Raw genomic sequence first — 18,921 nt, 5'->3', positions numbered from 1 at the left:
TCCTTATTCCAGCTGTTTTGAAGATCCAAAGTTGATAGTCTCAAACTAGTGGTGGTGGGGTTTGGGGATTCTTTTGATTGTTTTTGTTGTTGGGGTTTTAGTTACTGGGAGTAAAAGTTGGTGACAAGAGAAAGGAAGTTAAATTAACTTTCTTCTGTTTGGAATAATCCTACTAATTTGATCTGTGAAAAGGCAAGTAAGCATTTATCACAAGGAGTATGTTAAATTGATACAAAGATGGGGAACATTGTCAGATAACTTCACTGTTCGGTTGGACTGAGCTTTAATTTACTGAGCATGTAGAGTCATTACAAACATGACTAGAACAAGCTCCTACATACAGAATTATTAAGGAACTTTTGTATGATACAGTCACTAACAAAAACCACCCAACAAGGAGGGGGTAACCATCCGAGGTCTGAAGGATCATTAAGAATATTGAATTAAGATGATTACAACCTGAAAATATCAGAACACAACTATTTTTAAAGATATCCAAGCTTGAATTAAGGACTGCGATAACAGACTCCATCGTACGCTTATCTTGTTCCAGAATAAATGTTTGAAAAGTGCTTTATATTATAATTCCCTACTTTCCCCACTGAATTCTGCTTTGCTATGGCTTGCTGGGAGCAACATCTGGAGTTAGTAACAGTACAAAGATGAACCTTGCCTATAAATAAAGGCATTTAAAAGACCATCCTAGGAGATAGCACACTTATTTCCTACCCTGAATCTCTTGTGACAACTAGTTATTACATTTCCTACACCAGCTGTGGTACTTAAATTGTTGATACTGTGGTAACCATTGCTGAATGACTGCTTTTTTGTACAGCTTAAGTATCTGCCACTAAATACTCTGCTTGCAAAACAGGCTGTTACTCGGTTTTCAGTCTTCCATCTCCCTAACATATTCTCAATCTACACACTAACTAGAAATATTTTTCTAATAATTCTTTACCATTTTAATAAAGCAGCCCATAAGTTTAAAAGTGAGAAAAGATTCAAAGTTTCTGGATCCTTTGAATTTTCCATTTAAGTCAGTGGAGTTTCTCCAGGTTTGCTGGAGCAGGCTGCGGTCCTGTAAGAAGCATCTCTTGTGGTTCACCCAAGATACTATTTGGCGAAATTAAGAATCTTGCAAATGCTATACTATTATTTTAAAGTGACTTTGTAGTTTGTTTTCTCATGATGCATGCAGGATGAGTTTGGAAGCTACAGCAACCAATTGTGGCCAGGTTTTGGATGATAGTAGAGACTTCAATACTGGAAATCTGTCCAAGATATCCTATAGGCAGAGACTGAGAAAGAAATTTGTATTTCCACTCCGGTTGTATATGACTGCTACTGCCATTTTATTCTTTCATTCTCCTACCACCACACTTATCTGGCTTGTTATCTTGTTATATTTTATATCTGTATCATAAGATTCCCAGGGCTGAAACAACTGTCTTTGCCACTTCTGCATACAGCACATTCATGGGGAGCTGTAAATATCTGGGCAGAGTTACTACGCAGATAATAATAATAAAACAAAAGTCCTCTACACAAAAAACAGTCTTTAAAATCTTTTGAAAAGAACAGTCAGTTAGGTTTCTCAAAGCAAGAAAAATTATACTCAAGTAAAAAAACAAACTCATATTGTCAATACCTCAAAGTTTTTCCAGCATCAAGGCAGGATAGTTTGAGCCCCTCCAGCCAATAGTTTCTCAGACTGTTCCTCAGTACCAAATGCCTTCCTCAGCCATGAGACAAGCAGAGACAGCTCTTGAGCACAGGAAAGGCTTCAGACCCAAAAACCCTCCATAAAAAATGAATATTTTTAGAACTAGTGAACAGAGGTTTTACCCAATTTAAACCAAGTACAGCATCTTTACCACCATAACAGGATTGCATTCCAGTGCTCTTGATCCAGATTTTTTTGTGTCTAATTTGCTTTATTAATAAAATCACCACCTTGTGTACATGGAAAGTATGGTGCACACCAGAGTTTACTCTGTTTATGTAGACTACTATGTATAACAGAGTATTAAAGATGCCTGGACACCTTGCAGCATTCCCATTTGATTTAGAGAAATGAAAAGCAGCATCAGAAAAGAAAAAAAAAACAGGTTACATTATGTTTCATGTTGCCACATATCTTATATATTTCATAAAACCCTGTAATAACAGGGAAAAAAAAAAAAAAGGAATAGAAAAACATTACCAGCATTTATGATAACCTGTACCTTGAGTATTTACAGACGCGCTGAGGGGTTTTTTTGAGTCTTATTCTCCCATGTAAATTCAGTCTGAAGCAAATAACAGACGACTGATGTTGCATTACAGAAAATCCCACATCAGCTACATTATAATATTTTAAAATAATGTTACAACCTCTCAACCATCATATGCTATCAGCATTGCACTAGATTAGTTTTCTGCATTTTTTTCACCTTCAAAAATCTGGACACAAGATTAGTTTAGGTCATACCATCAACACAATGAGTTTGGTGATTTCTCAGGCTAAATTAAGGACATATATCTATCACGGGAACCCAATTTTACCTTTGTTACAGAAGCTGAGTGCTTTGCACTTACACATGTATTTAAATTTAGCTTCGGTTGCATTTTCGCAGCACTAGCTTGTGTAGTAGTGATAACACGGTTTGAGTTATGCGTTATGCATGTATATGGGGGCTTGCATGCAGGATAAAAATTTACAAGCCAGACTGTATCACGGTAAAGCCGTAGTTATCCCAGGATAGCATCCTGTAAGTTCTGTTATTTCATCATATGAATGCTTTTGCTGGTTATGTTGCATACAAGCTGACATGGTCAGTGTCACTGCCATGTGACAAGCCTCTGATAGTAGTTTCACACACCTCAAAATGTTTCTCCAGCAGGACTCCCTGGTTGACACGGGGGCTGACAGCAATCCTAGAGAGGGGCAAATCTGAGCCTCTCAAAACAGAAACACTGAAAAAGAGAAAAGACAAAAGGGCTGAGTGCCTAGACCAGTTTCCACGCTGGACGAAGGTGACTTTCAGTTTTAAGAGGAAAGGGAGCCTCACATAAGATTTAAAGGCAGTTCAGGAGGGATCAGTTTCACAGAAAAAAAAAAAAAAAAAAAGCTACCTGAACATCCATTAATTCATTACAGCTGAAGTTATTGCACAGGATGCGGACTCAGAAACATACCAGCATGGGGTCTGGAGCAGGACAAAATCCCCTTCCTTGTTCTGGAACTGGAAGTACTGACAGCTAAACTAAAATAAAAGAACTAGCGGATGTATTCCTGAAAGCCATTTAAATAAGCTAGTACCAAACAATTCAAACAATTAGAGAGGCTTCATCTCATTGTGCTTGCACATATATACATACACTATATATATATGCATATAGAATTCTCAGTTTTTTCAAAAAATCCCATGTGCAGTGGTTTATGGAAACATAAATTGAACTGATTTACTTTGCAAGTCTATGCAACATACTGACATGTTTCAGAGCTAAAGGCTGAAGCCCAGCCCCAGACATTATATAAAACAAAGCCACAAGATCTCCAAGCCTCAAACTGGCACGTTTCACCAGAAAGGTGATGATTTAAATCCACTAAATTTCACACAGAGTAAATGAACTGCTGAAACTTGGTCTTTAACCAATGCTTGGAGCAGACATCAAATTGCAGGGTCTGAGATGAGAAAGGTTCATCCAGAGGACACTGCAACAGGTCTGAGCTCAAATAGGTATAAACAACCGAAGTGAGCTGTACAGCTGCGTCATTATTATACTCAGATGGCCAGAAACATACTTTATGTCTTGATGATGCTGTGTACAAGGGGTGGGAAAACCAGTTCTCTATTATGTGGGGATTTTAAGGATAAGCACATCTTTAAAAAGTTTGAAGGAAAAAAAAAAAAGAAAAATCAAATTAAGATCCTGCTGATAGTGAGTTTATGTTAATGTTTATGTTTCACTTGAATCAGAATCAGCAAGATTTATTTTTGTAACAGTTGGAGACTTTAAGACAGTTTATATCTCTCTGGCTCAGTGATATCACATAAGCACCATGTGCAATGAACTCAATGGGAGTAGGAATCTGAAGGACTGGAGAAGATGCCTCTGCAATCTCAAGCTGTTGGGAGTGCTGTGCTCTGGGAGTCAAGCAGTTGTACCCACTGGGAAGAGCACTGCAGAGTCAGGAAGTGAAGAGATACCATTCCCAACCATTTGCTCTCATGCAAAGTATTTAAAAAAAAACAAGTCAGCCTCTCAAGAAAAATCAGGTTCAAACCACATATCCTGGAACTTGAACCTATGTCCTGAAGGCCTTCAACAGCCCTGCTACCTTAGGAAGCTTTTCCTGTGACAGTGGGGAATCTGCCATCGATTTGCACAGGAGATAACAAGGACCTAGAAATAACCATGTTTCAGTCCAAGACCTACTACTGTTGAAGTGACTCCTCTGATTCAAGGACTTTTCAGACTTCAGGAACAATATAATCACAGAATCATAGAATGGTTAGGGTTGGGGAGGACCTTAAAAGGACCCTGCCATGGGCAGTGACACCTCACACTATACCATATCACACAAGGCTCTGTTCAACCTGGCCTTGAACACTGCCAAGGATGGACCATTTACCACTTCTTTGGGCAACCTGTTCCAGTGCCTCACCACCCTTACAGTAAAGAGTTTTTTCTTTATAGCTAACCTGAACTTCCTCTGTCTAAGTTTGAACCCATTACCCCTTATCCTATCTCTACAGTCGGTGATGAAGAGTAATAATAATGGGTAATAGCATTCAAATATAAGGAGATAATATTAACAGAAAAGTAGCTTAAATAACAGTGTTTTTTGATTGCATGCAATATTCCAAACAAGCACAAAGATACTAATTCTACTAATGATCCATATATATATATAAACTACTCATTAGAGATGTCAGATGTCCATAATTTAAAACATAATGCTTGAAAAGTTGGTCATCATTGGCAGTTAATATGCACTCAGATAATGTTTAAACCTGAAACAACATTCTTAATGGCTAATTTAAAAAGTGGTGGGTTGGGGTCTTTTTTTTTATTTTATTTTTTAATAGATGTTAAATTATGGGAGACACCATGTATTTATAAAACAAATCGGTTGCAGGATATCACCATTTTCCTAAAATGTTTTTTAGCAGTCAATAACAGATCTTCATGTGCTGTAAGGAAAGGTCGCTTTGTGAAACAACCTTTGGCTACAAGTTACCCATATGCATTTCAATATAACTGCAAAAAATGGGACCTGCCGCTAGGAATTTGCCTGCAAAGAGGACAATCCAAATCACTCCCACTTCAGTGGAAACTAGCTGGAGTTCTACTGTTCAGTTTGATAACATAACAAGGCCCACATTCAAATCAGTATACTTGGTTCCCAAAAATTAGTTTTCACTAAATCCAAGAAAAAAACACACATAACTGTCAAAATATGATTCATAATCATACCAGAGTAACAGCATCAGATTTCACCAGATTATCAATAAATTTCATTATGATTCTGCACTTATTTGAGGTCAATTTTCACAAATTATGAATTTGTGAATCTAGTTAATGCCAAGAAATTGGTTTTACTACAACGCATGGATTATTTCTTTGTATATATATTCAAGGTTTTATTTCTATTAATATCACTGCTTGCCTCTGCATTAGAGCTTCTTCTCTTTTCTTGCTTTTGAGGCAATAGGAGCCTCAAGATTTTTTTATTTTTTTTTCTGATAGGAAAACATGGCATAAAAATAGCATAATCAGGCCCTAGTTATGTTCAGGAAGTATCCAAAATGAGTAATTAGAAGCTTAGTGTGGTCTGCCAGGTTACTTAGGTATTTTTATGCTTAAATAACGTTGGTGGATTTCCCTACATTAACAACCTAATACAAATTAATGAGACACTCTAAACAACAGTCAACGCAATACTCTTATTTTGCTTAATTGCATAAGATCTTAGCTTAGTTCAGTATAATACTAGCTGCAAACAATTAAATACAATGGTAAAGCAGTTTATCAAACTTATGGTTGATCCATGACAAGTATTTAGACTTGTTTCCCCTGAGGTTAGTTTAAGACCAGTATAATACTGAATCATACCCCTACTTGCCCCATTCTCTTTCCCTTCTCTAGGTCTTAGACAAAAATTGATGAAGAAGCCTAACCTCTGGATTTTTATCAAGCAGTAAGAACAGATCCATCACTTGGTGTAAATCCACATTGTTTCCCTGAAGTCAATGGAGTTGTATTAATTTACTTTAGCCAGGGTCTGGGCTATTGCTTTTATCTTTTCAAAGCTACAATGTCAGATAACAATCACTTGAGCTTTTTCTCCAAAACAGAATCAGCACATCAAATGCCTGTTTGATCTTGAAGAGATCATGTTTTATTGGCATAATAATTTGATATTATTGAAAACATTGGTTGAATATAAGCTTGCTGTTTTTTTCCCCCCCTCCATTCTAATTCACCTGTGCTGCAGAAGTGCATAGCATGTACTTACAGATCCATAAATAATTAAAACCTAAAAGGGCTGTTGGGAAAATTGCCTCAACGGATCATCAGCCATATCTCACCTGTCTAGACATATTTGCATAGCATTTATTCCCATCTTAAAAAAGGGCCATGGATTATATGAATCACAGGTGCCAAACAAGGATGGAATGGAAGCGTCTTTCTTAACTCAGGCACATAAGTCCTAACAAGAGCCACTAGCCTCAAATCATTTAAGTGCTTTCACAAACTTCTCACAACCTCTTGTCTCATCCCATCTAGAACACATTTTGTTTCCACTTGACACAGATAGATACCCATCTTTCTCATTTACAGACATTGATTTCCACAAATATCTTTGGAATTCAGGTTTGAAGGAAGGCTTTAAGAAGATAGACACTAGTTAGAAAACACTAGAGACTGTCAAAGTAAGTCCACCAGCCTTTGATTTTCAAGGAACCTTCTCCAGAGACGCCATTTTACCCCTTTAATAGTGGGTACAGAGCAAACAAAGATTAGCCTGAAAAATGAATATACAAAACACACCCAAAACCCCTTCCTCACTCAGAAAGAACACTTAATTTTACTGGCTATTTAAGAAATTCAAAAACATGCTTACAATTCCCCAAAGCAGGTCATCTAGAGCAACAGCTCAGCGTCTTAATGATCAAGCAAAATAGTTCTTGATATCATCTTCCTCCACTGCAGAACTCACTCCCATCGCAGATACCAAAAGGAAAGTCACACTCCACATTACATGGTTTATACCCTTTCTCAGTTCACTGCAGCTGAAGCCAGCACCATCCTCCCACAACCACACTCCCTGGCAACAGTTTTGGTGGTAACTGACACCTGGGGTAGATGTTTAATTCAAGCAGAAGATTAACCTTTCCTTTGCCAGTGATTTAGCCCTGGTCTATGTACATCTCATCACAGCCTTAAACACACACAGCTATTCCAATGAAAGCAGCCTGTTCCTCATTTGCAATTTCACAGAGTCCGAAAATAATGATGTGACAACAAACTCAACAAAATTTGCTCTAGGGCACAACAAGAAATAGACAAGATTTCCATATTTTTGGAGGACAATTTACTGTACTTGAAAGAGATAAATTCTTTCTGTTTACATTAACTGCCTCACTATTTGGTCCAATTATTCCTACTACTTCAGCAATCATGTTATGCTTGTTCAAGAAGAAAGAAATAACAACAGCTTATCTTGTTGAGAGCAAAGAACAAACAGTAAAAAATCAGTGGATGCACTTAAGCACTACAGTTGTTGCTATTGTGCTAAAGAGATGATTCATGTTCTCATAGCAACTAGGGTGAAAGAAAAATGCTCTTCTTCTGAAAAGCATTCTGTTGTAGTGGTTAAAGAACTCTTGAATAATCAAGCCAAATGGAGAGGGGAAAAAACACTTCCCTATAAAATTATGTGCACTAAACTCAAGGACATGTTCATCTTTACATTATATTGATCTTCATATGTATCTCAGTTAATAATCTGTCACGGCTGCATGATATTAAGCAAAGACAAAAAAGAACAGCATCAAATATCAGAAAGCACTTTAAATAAGGTGAATCTTCCAGCCAACATCTGTGGCAACTGAATGTTTATTGAGGCCTGCTGAGGAGGAGCAGGGGAGATCAGGAGGAATCTGTATCATGCATTCAAACCCAAATACTCTTCAGCCAGAACCATTCACACAAATGATTACTACCAGCTCTTTACAAGCTGCCCCACACATTTTGCATTCACATGGCTAACTCGCCACACACAGAAAGCACCAAATCTGTTCTGGCATTGCTGTCACGCCATGCTCATGTGTCACTTCACTCTCACTGGATGCATATCACAGTCACAGCACATTGCAGGGAACTGGCAGAAGTGACAGAGAAGTTGGAGTGGACCGTGGTCACGTTAAGCTGACTTCATGGTTTCAGTGCACTGTGATCTTGTCCTCACCCATTGAGGTTTCCACTGTTATCACAGTCAAAATAGATCACAGTTTGCTAGCACATCACTGTCATGTTTTATTCATGCTGAATATGCTTTATTCCCCCCTCTCCCCACATCCATTCATGGCAAAATGGCTTTCACAAAGCACTTGGTAAGTTGCTGCAGGCATGGAGGGCAAGTTTGTCCTTGACCTGTGTTTTAACACTCTCCTCTGCGGCAAGCTTTAGTTTCAAATAATGGTCAGGTTGTGGAATTAGGAATCAATATTCAGGAGCACTGGCAAGAGAAAGCAGGTTTAATTTCCTGATACGTGTCAGCATGACAGCAAGTTAGACGTAGACCAGGTAGCATCAGTTACCAGCACTACCTTCTGGGGCTGCTCCTAGAATGAACTTCCTGAGAAGGGATAAATGCATTTGCAATCAGCTTCACTTGTCCAGCATTACTGCCCTTTCCTCTCTCACCTTCTCCCTCATTATGCTCCTGTCCTCCCCTCACTTCTTTTCCCTTCTTCATTTAAAGGAGCCTCGGTTGTCACAGGTCCCAAGTGCCAGAGCTGTGTGAGGGGCATCATACAGTAATTCCTGCTTCTGACAGTACCAGATCACCCTAGCAGGCTGCAGTCTTTTTGGATGACAAAAAGACACTGTGGCTGGAGGAATATTTATTAAGACTCTTTAACCAAGAGCTGGGCAAAGAATTACTGCAAAAATTAGTAGATCTCACCCAAATGAGAGGATCCCGAAAATATGCTTTTCAATCTTACCAAGGTATGTTCCACATGATCCCTATGCGGCATTATTCAGCTGGTAGCCAGCAGCTGGCTGCAAGATGGGCTGAAGCCTTTAATGCTTATTTCCTCTGCAAAATTGTGTTGCAATTCCGTGCCACAGACAGTTCTGTAAATGACCTTTAATTAATGGTTTCATCCATGTATTTGCCCTTTTAGTAATGAGTATTTGGAAACTAAAGCCATATTGGTCAATTCTCATAGAATTTTTCCCAGCAGGTTTTGACAGCTTTAATACAAGAAAGTGGCGTAGTAGCAAGATACCTATCAAGAGATTATTATCATAGAATCATACAGTAGTTAGGGTTGGAAAGGACCTTAAGATCATCTATTTCAACCCCCCTGCCATGGGCAGGGATTCCTCACACTAGACCATGTTGCCCAAGACTCTATACAACCTGGCACTGTTTCCTGAAGCTTATCCAAAGCTTTTTAGCTATTTTTTGGAATGCCTCATGGTTTCACCATCCTCTCTCTACATCATCTGGGGTTTTGGCAGAGAAGCACAGCTGGGTATCAAAAAGCACCAGAAGATGCTGGATTGACTCAGATACTGCTCCCATTGGAATAAAGCTGCTGTGACTGCTGCAAAGTCCTGCTGGCAAAAAGCAACTGCAAGCTCAGCAACAAGCCCTAGAGCTTCTGCTGGGTGTGCTACAGAGATCTCCTATGGATGTAATAATTTCTGGGGCTGTTCACTAATCATTCTTAAGACAATGATTCGAGCATGTGCCTTATCCAGAGTTTTCAAGGTACAGAGATATAGCTAAGCCGACAAGCAAATTAAAGCACTGCCTAGTCAGGCAAATAGGTTTGAATTTCATTGAAGTTATTATGTTTTTTTCTTTAAAATATCTGCAAAACATGTAAATAATAAAAGGAAACATTCCTCTCCTCTATTTTAGAGTTACATTGAAACAATTAAAATAACTTTCTGCGGACCAGCTATTCACACCCCAAAAACTACCCCAAGAAGAGATTAATCTTTGCCCTACATCCAGCAGTTCAGTCCCTCTTTTTGCTTCTTTATGCTCGCCAACAACCCCACTAGACAGTAAATTGTGTTTTAGAATTGCATTGAAGTTGTATATGTTACACTGTGGCCAGTGCAGAGGTGGGGAGCATTCCTGACATGAGCTTCTCTCTACTCCTATAAGGTCTGGGAGCTCTTCCTCATTTGGAGTGCTCAAAGCGCTTTTCCCCATACACAAGCATTTCAGAAATAGGCCAAAATGTCTTCTAGCTAATTTTGGTTTCCAGAAAAGTTAAGCTGCATGCATATGGTTCTATTATGATTAAATGATGCAGATCTAAGTACTCCGAGTTTACAAAAAGAAAATGGTTATGAAGTGACTGTTTTCACTAGCCGTCTTTGTGTGCTTAGAACATAATTAACTGGAGGACAGGCTTGCCCTGGCACAAGCCAAAAACGATTTAAACAGAGATCTTTCAAAATTAAATGTTTGAGAGTCTGCTTGTGGGTTTTATGGATTTCGGGAGGGCAGATTCACATGGCAGAGTATGCTGGGAAGTATGGGAACAACACAAGAAATGCCTGTTTCTTGCAGTACCTCGCTTGCTTGTCCATTCCTGAAGTGTTACAGTAGATGATTAATGAGGCCAAGGGTGTTCTGCAGTGTAATTTACAGCCAGTGTCATTGTCACTTCTTGACACAGTAAAGAGAAATATTAATACACTGTAGTGTGGTCCAAAGGGGAAAATAACCTCCAGTAACCGCAAGCTGGCGTGCTGGACTCTTTCAATCAGCTTGTTCCTCTTAGATGTCAGATAGGTGGCTCCATGCAGATCATACTTCAGCTCCAGTAGCTTTGTCGGCCCAAATCACCACACTGTCGTGACCTCTGCAACTGCCACCTGACCAGCACCTTCCCATGATAGCTTGGCTTGACCATGAAGGGTACTTTACCCTGCCAGAGATGTCACTCTGGGAACTTATAGGCATTTGGATGTGGCCAGCATGGAATGGAGTTCCATGTTTTTCCTTTATCATAGCAAGATGATGGAGTTTAACTCATTTGGACACATATTTTCCCACTGCCAACAGTGAAGTATTTTTTAAACTTGCAACAATTTCCTTGCATGTGCTTCACTGTAGTTTAAAAGGCATCTAAGGAACTTTTGTCAGTGTCAGCATCAGTATATTACAGTGCCTGCCACCATCCATGCCAAGATAAGGCAAGGGAGACATTCTTCCTGGAGATACCAGTGTTCAAGGGATTTCTCATGTCTGGCTGAATTTACTGAGGAACAGCATAAATTATCCTGGATGGCTTCTAGGGACAGAAAACGCTCTTGAAAGCTGTGGCCTTTTTTGCCTGGAAGATGAATTCTCAAACGCTCATTACAGACACAAATCAGATCTACTACCATGGTGGCACCAACAGGAAAACAAAAATCGAAGCTTGACAGCAAACATGCCTTGTACTTTTTCATATTACTTTCTTTCTATGAGTGTGCTAGGTTATTAATGTTGTGGTAGGGATATGATCCAAGTCAAGGTGAATAAAGGTTACTGCTGCTGAAACAAGTGGTTCCCAGGCCTCCAACATGTTCACACCACTACCTCTGCGCTCAGTAAAAAAAAAAATAATTAAAAACTCCAAAATTAGATCTCAACCACATCAGTCCCCTGATATATCACACTACCCAGCCACATGTCTGCCTCAAGGAGGGGAGCAGAAATGTGTTGCTGGGGGCAGGGATGGTTTTGTTTCTCAAGAGTTGCAGATGGTGTAAAAAAATACAGCTTTGGCTTTAACACAGCAGCTCTTCCTGGTAGACCCTACTGGAAGAAGACCTCATGCCTTACAAAGGCTAATTTCTCCAGGAACTCGCCTCTGTCCCCCCTTTCCTCCAGAACAATGTTGATTTTACTGCCGAAATGCCTTTGGCAAAAAGGAACTACATTTCTGCTTGGCTGCCCCAGATCAGATCTTGAGTGACATGGATTACATGGAGTCCAATCAGGAAACGCAGTGATCTTCTGCCTTAGCCAGACACATCCAGACCTGGAGGCCTGCTACAGCTGTGTCGACAATTCAGCAAGTGGCAGTGCCAGAAATTTAATACAATATTGCTCTTTCTGGCTGCCAAAGTAGCTCTAAGGAACCATTTACACTGAGTACTGCAGAGTCCAAAATGTGGGAGGTATTGCCCAGAATGCAAGTGAAAATGTGACTTTAGAACGGCACATTGGCAACCAGCCCTCCTGCTGCAAACACAAAGGGCCAAGACCATTCTTAGTATGAACCTAGGAGGGTGGAATCCTCACTGGTGTTAGTGAATTCTGAAACAACCCAATTCACCACAACTCTATGTTTACAATCAGATCTGCTGTCCTTCTCAGAGCTGTGAGCTGGCGAAGTTTATATTAAGTGGGCTTCTGGAAAGCCATTCATCTCTTACAAAGCGGGCACCACTTATACATCAGATGCTGCAGCTATACCTTGGGTTTGAGCCACAATATGATAAACGGTGAGCCAGTTGCTCATCTTTTTTTTATCACAAGTTCCTCTTAGCCCAATATACAACCACCTGGAGTGAAGGAATGATTCCCACAAACAGTGATTTAGTTTTCAGTCAGACTCCTCAGGGGTCCATTTGTTTTCTACTCTTTCTCATGGTTTTCCCTTGGACCACTTTAGTCCTTAAGGATGGTTTGTGTGCTGCAAGAATTATTTTTCTTACGAAAATAGCTGTGAGAAACAGTGCAAATCTGATTTCCAAAGGGAGAGCAGCGCTTGGACAAAGGAACAGTCTATTTCTATTCCTCTGCAAGTTACCCTTTAACAAAGGAATTATTTCAAAATATACTGCTCTTGAGTCCAGTAGGGTTATCTGGTGGGTACAATACTCACCACAGCATCTCAATCCACTTTTATGAGGTATGCAAATATCAGGAGCCTCACTCTTTTGCATCATTACAGGTGCATCATTACATTTTCTATTGCTGAGAAAACAGTACTGCCTTGCTCTTCCACATTTTCAAATAAGCTAAGAGGGAAGAACATAAACCAAATTTTCCCTTCTATTTCTTAAAGGATAGAATAGTTCCTACCAGATATACTTGAAGAGCTGGAGGAGTATTTCTCAGGAAAATGTATATGGCGCATTTACTGCTGGGCATCCAGAGAGAGTTACCTTGCTAAAAGTGCTCTGTTATATTGCCATTTGCTAAACAAGTAGAAAGTTCACTCTGTTCACCTTTGTGTCCCATTCATAAGTGAGCTGCTTAACTCCCCATTCCAAGCTGTCTCCCTGCCTAATAAGTTCTTTTATTGACAGCTTGCCAGCAACAGCCCTAAAGTCAGCCTGAGAATATAAATACAGCCTCTTGAGCTTGCTTCAGTATGTTAGAGGACGCTTTCAGTACTGTCGACAAAGCTTTAATGGTGTGAACTCGGAGCTCGAGTACTACTGAACACTCCAGTGATCAACACCCACAGAGCATTGCAGAGAGTTTCGTTTCTAAAGTATTTTAGGAACCCTTGAAATCACAGGCTTTCTCTCTGTTCTGCAAAAGCTCATTTGGGAAAACAATTTAGACCATTTTTAGTTGCAGAACTGTTGAGATAACGCTGCCTGACGTGCCATTCTCCTGTTGCCTTTTCATTTCCAATGTCATGCTTTCAAGCCACCTGCTTCTGCTGACCAGAGGGTCTCACCTTTCCAAACCACCTCTGAACATCTATTAACATATACTGAAAGCAACATTTCCTGTTCCAACTCCATCCTGAGCAGCTTGAGAGACAGAACATGTTTCACCGGCCTCACTGACTGCTGGGTGTCATTATCCTTTGACTAAACCTAAAGGAGGTTCAAGGCTGCTCCAGCTCACACAGTGGATAACATGCTGGTTTGGGCAGCTCTTGGACAGCTTGTCTTTGACCTTTCCATGCTTGTGAATGCAGCTCATTACAACCCTTGGGTCACAGGCAGGAGTCCAGAACTTCTTCACCTCACACTTTTCCACCATACAGAGCAATAAACTGTTTTGGAAAATTAGTGCCTTGTGTCCTATTCTTGCTTTAAAGCATCTGTTGCCTTCTTTCCCACTAGCTTCAAGCACACAGCCAGCACAGAGACCCTGTGCACTCTCTATCCCAGCTTGCACAAACTTTGGGCTTTCGGGCAGGCCTAAATATAAAAGTTGCATTGGTTTAACAGTTTTTAAATTTATTTAAAGCAACGCAAAAGCCTGTACAGAGAAAGGCTACTGGTTTGCAACCATCTTATATAAAAATCAGACAACTACTGGTTGATGTAGCTATTATGTTAACTTCCTGATTTAAACTAATTTGATATAAGCTGGTTATAAACCAATTTAAGTGTGTCCAATCAGAGACATACAGTGGTTTAGCTAAATGGATTTTGCAGCTGAACTGATGCTACTATTGTGCGTGGACAAGCCCCCAGGCTTGCACAGCCTGTTTCTCCATTGCTTCTGTCTGCTTTCATTTACACCAGGACTGTAAACGTTACCAGCTCCTGGCAGTACAGCTGAATGCCCACGCAGAACAAGTGGAATGCTACTACAAATCCAGAATTTTTCAATTTTTCTGTTCCCAAATAAGAAAAACATTAGTGTCTTATCACGCAGCATATAACTCTTACTGACTAGCCTCCTACGGACGGCAGTCAAGCATAAGAACCATTACAGGAATGAAAACACTTAGTCTCATATTTCAGTGGCAAAAGATCATCACCCCCAGCCACACAGCCAAGCACGTATCTGGACTAATTCTAAGGAAATGGTGATGTTACCCTCGGGTGAAGTGGGTGAAAATGAGCAGAATTAGGTGAAGCATTTGCAATTGTTCCTGGAGAGCAGGAGAGCAGCTCCCTGGCTCCACGGCAGCACATAGGCACTGTTAAGAAAATGGAGAGCAAAGAACCTGGTGCACAAAGGTACTTTGCAATGACTTTCACTTGCTGTCTCATACTGCAAGATTTGGCTTTGTGCAAATTAAAACAGGGTGTCCCTATGTGGTGCTGCTCTGATCCCAGCTATTCACTCAAGCTTTAGTAACACTGTCCTGGAGTGCCATTGGAGCATGATGCTCCTCCCAGCTAGTCAGTCTTCATGATGTTACTTTTCATGACTGTGGCATTTCCCCAGGCCACATTTCCTTCTGACCCATGCAGCATGGCTCATCAGTTCTGAATTAATCATCTCCTCCTCTAAAACCTGTTTCTATTAATAAGAACAGATTTGCTCTGGGAGTAAAGACCAAGCTGATGCCCCCTACATTCCTGTCCATTGAGTTACCAACAGTTCAATCCAATATAAGAAATTCAGACACGTTTGAAATGACCACAGGACGTTGCCCTTCTTCAAAATGTTTCAGTTTATGTAAAAATGTGGGGAAACCCCAGTATTTTTATCTTCTAAAGAGTGCTCTGAATTGGATTTTTAAAGTTTTGCCATAAAAAAAAAAAACCCAAAGCCATTTTTATCAGAACATTCCTGGAATTTCCTCATCAAAGTTCTACACAGTTGAAGAGGCATTTCTCATCCCAAACCAAGCATTTTGCAAAAATATTTCAACCAGCTTAAACAGTAATGCAATTTTATAGTGCACAGATACAGGTCCAACATAATGATATATTAGTATATTGAGCTATCACTGGTCTGTGATACTACAATCTCTTAAAAGCTTCTAGCATTTTAATAAGAACCGAGGCCCAATTCAAAGTAGAGAAAACCCTTAAGCTCTGAGTAGACATATAAAAACTGACAGGCTGACTATATTATCTAAACTGCTGTTTTATAGCTGTATTATGCACTCAATCTTAAAAAAAAAGGTAACATAAAAAAAATGTATAAAGATAAGGAACTAGTGAGGGGTGGAGTTGTGTTTTTTTCATTAGATACATTCTTTGATTCCCCTGCCTAAAATGCTGCAGTCAGCAGTAGCTTAATTCTAACTTATAATTAGGGTTATGCATTAAACCAGGACTCTTGAGCATGTCTAACCTAAAGAAGTTCAATGCATAAATGAAAAACAGACCTGTGGCTGGCTGACTTGGCATCAACCAGGACACCAATATATAGTAACAGAATAAATTTAAAATGAAAATTAAATGTGGTCATTACAGCTTAAATTGATGTCATATTTGCCAACTCTTTATGAAAGGAAAAATTTGAAGATAAGCATGATTTTGGAGGAGGCAGTGTGCCCTGATACAAAGCTGCTTGCTGGGACTTGGGGTGAATTTTAAAATAATTTAACATTAATTTTACAGTCTACAAAAATGATGTCAACATCTTTATTTAAGATTAGTTTTCCCCAAACTGTACATGATATGCAAATGCACAATTGCATGGTACATTTTAGCTCACAAAAGACTGTTTTTAACTTCCAGAAATTTGTTTGCTTAACAGCAGCAAGCCAATGAGTGAAACAAAATTCAGATCTCCAAGAAATTTAAAAGCCTTACAAAATTCAGTGCCTTGATTAGTGGGATATTACTGTGCTTTAATTTATTGTATTTTGTATTTCTGGCATAAAAGGTGGAAAGCCTTGTGTCTTTAAAGACAGTTTCCTTCAAAAACTGAACAAGATACTGCACTGTGGAGAGTAACTTTCCCAATTTTCTGTATTTCATCAAGTATTTCAATTGGTGCAAAAGACATTATTTTTGGATGCTTCTGCACCCTTTTAAGGCATGATGTTGTTTAGCAACACCATGCATTTTACAAGCGTGCAGCTAAATCTCATTCAAATCAAGTATTAAAGTATGTAATTGCCATGCTAATAAAACTGGAATCACAGAAGGGCAAAGCTGGATGTAAGCACTGGTTGAGTTTAACTTCCATTTGCCTTGCAACCTGGGGATATACCTTTACATGCCAACTGCCTCTCCGAATACTGGGAAGAATTGCCACAGCCTCGATTTTCTCTGTCCACAACAGAATAGGCTGTAAATAAGTTATTTCTTTATAGAGAGCTGTGATAACCAGGGAGCCCCTCCACTGCCCTCCACGTTGCAACACCTATCACAATGAACGCCTTCTTCCATGTGTTTAAAGGTCTGAAGTGTGAGCTTCTGTGCTTCTGTGCAAATCAGGCACAAGCAAACAACTGAAATACCACTTAGAAGTGACGGAGGCTTCTGTTTTATTTTCTTTTCTTTATGACTATATTTGCCCAGTGAAGAAACAAGGTGCTGAGGTCTCCAGCAGTGGATCAGACATTTGTATATGGTTCATTCAAATATACAGCTTAGTGTTTAAGCATGTGCTTAATTTTAAGCAAAAGAAGTCCCTTTGAAGTCATACCATAACAAGACATGCACCTAATGTTAAGACATGTATTCAAGTACTTTACTGGATTGGAGCCAGAATACCTTGCTTGCAGGATCCGGCCTTCAATATTTAGGTTTAGATCTTAATTTACAGACCTGATCTGAAGGAATAAGATTGTGCAAAACTGAAAAAACTTGCTTTGTTATCACATCCACTACTCTTCTGAGACCTTTGGGAACACATACACTGCAATAGGCCCTGTAGACATGCCTTTATACACGGCTGTTGCAACCCCACTGAAAAGCTGGCCAAACTTCAAAGTTCAAAAACTTGATTTATGTGTGTGTGTGTGTATATATGCATTTATTTATACATACACACACACACGTGTGTGAGTGTGTACATATGCATGTCATGCATGCATGTGTGAGTGCATATGTATCAGCTTAAGAGGCAATGAATTAGAGTTAAGCATTTGTTTTTGTAAGGCATATTGATTACATCAGTGATGTTTCCTAAATAATTAAAGGTTTGCTTTGATCTTTGATTGTAGGCTTGGGCTTATGACAGTTAATGTAAGTATCTTTAAATGATTCCATCCTACACTTACCTATTATACAGCCTCACACAGGGTCATTGGCGTTCATCTGACAAGAAAATAAGTGAATTCAGGAAGCAAAACTAACACGAAACTATTCAACCAAGGAGAGGAGGCGGGATTCAGTTTCCTGCCAGTTTAAATCTCTGATTTGAATCACTGTGAGGTCAAACCATCATCAGTGCTGACACCAGGGAAGCTACCTGAGCAGGCAGAAGGGAAGGGTGCCAGACTTCCCGCAGTCCTTGCTACCGCTGGAAGTGTCGAACTGCACCCTGGCACCCGGGTCACCCCATTGCAGCAAAACCTTCCTGCTAATCTCCCTCTCTTGAAACAAGTATTTAAGCAAAAGAATGCTAAACAGGATTCTTATGTAAAATAACTCACTTCCTCAGCACGGTCTTCTTTTTTTTCAGATACAATTGCTAGTTAAGGAGATAGAAAAGGTTAATCATCCACCAAACTGACTGCAAGCATCCTAACAAATAAGCAGAGATCAGCCCAGGGGCCCTTAGCGCATGTAAATCAGCATCGTTTCATCAAGCTTGGAGTTTACACCATCATGTGCTCACTCAGGATCTAAAACCTAAATCTGTAAATGAAAATGATGCTAATTACAGTTCACCACCGAGCAACACTGCCTTAATTTTAAGGAAATGAAGGAAACGGGCTTGGTACATGACAGTCAATATCATATTGCTATACAACTAACTTAAAGTTGTATAAGTTAGATTATAACTTTTGAAGAAGCAATTATGATTTTATTGCACCCACTCTGCTGATGATTAATGCAGAGAGCCTAGGG

The 18,921-nt window shown here is 39.6% G+C and overlaps 1 long non-coding RNA gene across 1 annotated transcript; it reads right to left on the bottom strand.

Annotated features, from left to right (window-relative positions):
• Positions 1-2,227: 2,227 nt before the first annotated feature.
• Positions 2,228-7,289, bottom strand: LOC136005763 (uncharacterized). The gene is made up of 3 exons (XR_010608877.1): positions 7,118-7,289; positions 2,865-2,958; positions 2,228-2,291 (listed from the first exon to the last, which is right to left on the bottom strand). It is a non-coding gene; the product is annotated as an uncharacterized LOC136005763 (long non-coding RNA).
• Positions 7,290-18,921: the final 11,632 nt, after the last annotated feature.

The sequence above is a fragment of the Lathamus discolor genome, chromosome Z (genome assembly GCF_037157495.1).
Source record: "Lathamus discolor isolate bLatDis1 chromosome Z, bLatDis1.hap1, whole genome shotgun sequence".
NCBI classification, from domain to species: Eukaryota; Metazoa; Chordata; class Aves; order Psittaciformes; family Psittacidae; genus Lathamus; species Lathamus discolor.
Note: the sequence above shows the minus strand (reverse complement) of the source record. Positions and strands in the feature narration are given on the sequence as shown.